The 2,500-nt window shown below is 52.0% G+C and overlaps 1 protein-coding gene across 5 annotated transcripts in view; it reads right to left on the bottom strand.

The window, feature by feature from the left end:
- The window catches only part of LOC308372637 (protein phosphatase 1 regulatory subunit 12A), a 46,271-nt gene that overhangs the window by 13,971 nt on the left and 29,800 nt on the right, over positions 1-2,500 (bottom strand). The window lies entirely within an intron of this gene.

Below are 2,500 nucleotides of genomic sequence, written 5' to 3'. Positions count from 1 at the left end.
CTCAGTGCTGTCTCTCTCTCTCTGTCTCTCTCTCTCTCTCTCAGTGCTGTCTCTCTCTCAGTGCTGTCTCTCTCTCTCTGTCTCTCTCTCTCTCTCTCAGTGCTGTCTCTCTCTCTGTCTCAGTGCTGTCTCTCTCTCTCTGTCTCTCTCTCTGTCTGTCTCAGTGCTGTCTCTCTCTCAGTGCTGTCTCTCAGTGCTGTACCTCTCTCAGTGCTGTCTCTCTCTCAGTGCTGTCTCTCTCTCAGTGCTGTCTCTCTCTCTCTCTCTCAGTGCTGTCTCTCTCTCAGTGCTGTCTCTCTCTCTCTGTCTCTCTCTCTCTCTCTCAGTGCTGTCTCTCTCTCAGTGCTGTCTCTCTCTCTGTCTCAGTGCTGTCTCTCTCTCTCTGTCTCTCTCTCTGTCTGTCTCAGTGCTGTCTCTCTCTCAGTGCTGTCTCTCTCTCTCTCTCAGTGCTGTATCTCTCTCAGTGCTGTCTCTCTCTCAGTGCTGTCTCTCTCTCAGTGCTGTCTCTCTCTCAGTGCTGTCTCTCTCTCAGTGCTGTATCTCTCTCAGTGCTGTCTCTCTCTCAGTGCTGTATCTCTCTCAGTGCTGTCTCTCTCTCAGTGCTGTCTCTCTCTCAGTGCTGTCTCTCTCTCAGTGCTGTATCTCTCTCAGTGCTGTCTCTCTCTCTCTCTCTCTCAGTGCTGTCTCTCTCTCTCTGTCTCTCTCAGTGCTGTCTCTCTCTCTCTCTCAGTGCTGTATCTCTCTCAGTGCTGTCTCTCTCTCAGTGCTGTCTCTCTCTCAGTGCTGTCTCTCTCTCAGTGCTGTATCTCTCTCTGTCTGTCTCAGTGCTGTCTCTCTCTCTCTGTCTCTCTCTCTCTCTCTCAGTGCTGTCTCTCTCTCAGTGCTGTCTCTCTCTCAGTGCTGTCTCTCTCTCAGTGCTGTCTCTCTCTCAGTGCTGTATCTCTCTCAGTGCTGTCTCTCTCTCAGTGCTGTATCTCTCTCAGTGCTGTCTCTCTCTCTCTCTCTCTCAGTGCTGTCTCTCTCTCTCTGTCTCTCTCAGTGCTGTCTCTCTCTCTCAGTGCTGTCTCTCTCTCAGTGCTGTCTCTCTCTCAGTGCTGTCTCTCTCTCAGTGCTGTATCTCTCTCTGTCTGTCTCAGTGCTGTCTCTCTCTCTCTGTCTCTCTCTCTCTCTCTCAGTGCTGTCTCTCTCTCAGTGCTGTCTCTCTCTCTCTCTGTCTCTCTCTCTCTCTCTCAGTGCTGTCTCTCTCTCAGTGCTGTCTCTCTCTCTGTCTCAGTGCTGTCTCTCTCTCTCTGTCTCTCTCTCTGTCTGTCTCAGTGCTGTCTCTCTCTCAGTGCTGTCTCTCAGTGCTGTATCTCTCTCAGTGCTGTCTCTCTCTCAGTGCTGTCTCTCTCTCAGTGCTGTCTCTCTCTCAGTGCTGTCTCTCTCTCAGTGCTGTCTCTCTCTCAGTGCTGTATCTCTCTCAGTGCTGTCTCTCTCTCAGTGCTGTATCTCTCTCAGTGCTGTCTCTCTCTCAGTGCTGTCTCTCTCTCAGTGCTGTCTCTCTCTCAGTGCTGTATCTCTCTCAGTGCTGTCTCTCTCTCAGTGCTGTATCTCTCTCAGTGCTGTCTCTCTCTCTCTCTCTCTCAGTGCTGTCTCTCTCTCTGTCTCAGTGCTGTCTCTCTCTCTCTCTCTCTCTCTCTCTCTCTCAGTGCTGTCTCTCTCTCTGTCTCAGTGCTGTCTCTCTCAGTGCTGTCTCTCTCTCAGTGCTGTATCTCTCTCTGTCTCTCTCTCTCTCTCAGTGCTGTCTCTCTCTCTCTCAGTGCTGTCTCTCTCTCTCTGTCTCTCTCTCTCTCTCTCAGTGCTGTCTCTCTCTCTGTCTCAGTGCTGTCTCTCTCTCTCTGTCTCTCTCTCTCTCTCTCTCAGTGCTGTCTCTCTCTCTCTGTCTCTCTCTCTGTCTCTCTCAGTGCTGTCTCTGTCTCAGTGCTCTCTCTCTCTCTCTCTCTCTCTATCTCTGTCTCTCTCAGTGCTCTCTCCCTCTCTCTCTCTCTCTGTCAGTGCTCCCTCTCTCTCTCTGTCAGTCTGCCGTCTCTCTCAGCCGTGGCCTACTGGTTAGGGTTTCAGGCGGTTAGGTTAGGTTAGGGTGGCCGGTTCGATCCCCGACCAGTAGGAAAAATGTGGGCGGGGGAAGTGGTAGAGCACTGCTCTCCCATGCCCACATCCACGGCTGAAGGGCCCTTGAGCAAGGCACCTAACCCCGATCACTGCTCCCCGGGCGCCGCCAATGGCAGCCCACTGCTCCGGGTTAGTGTGTAACCTCACTTCACTGTGTGTGTGTGTGTGTGTCACTTCCCTGGATGGGTTAAATGCAAAGGTGGATTTCAGAGTGTGTGTGTGTGTACACCACCTCTGCCATAGAGAGGACTGTCACTTTGTTAAGCTACCAGCCATTCTGACCAATCAGGGTGAATACGATGATGAAATAATAATCACTTAGCAACCAGACAGGACTTTGTCTGAGTCC

Source organism: Sprattus sprattus, assembly GCF_963457725.1.
Source record: "Sprattus sprattus genome assembly, chromosome: 11".
Classification (NCBI taxonomy): domain Eukaryota; kingdom Metazoa; phylum Chordata; class Actinopteri; order Clupeiformes; family Clupeidae; genus Sprattus; species Sprattus sprattus.
The sequence above is the reverse complement of the archived record's forward strand: the minus strand, read 5'-3'. Positions and strand labels throughout refer to the sequence as shown.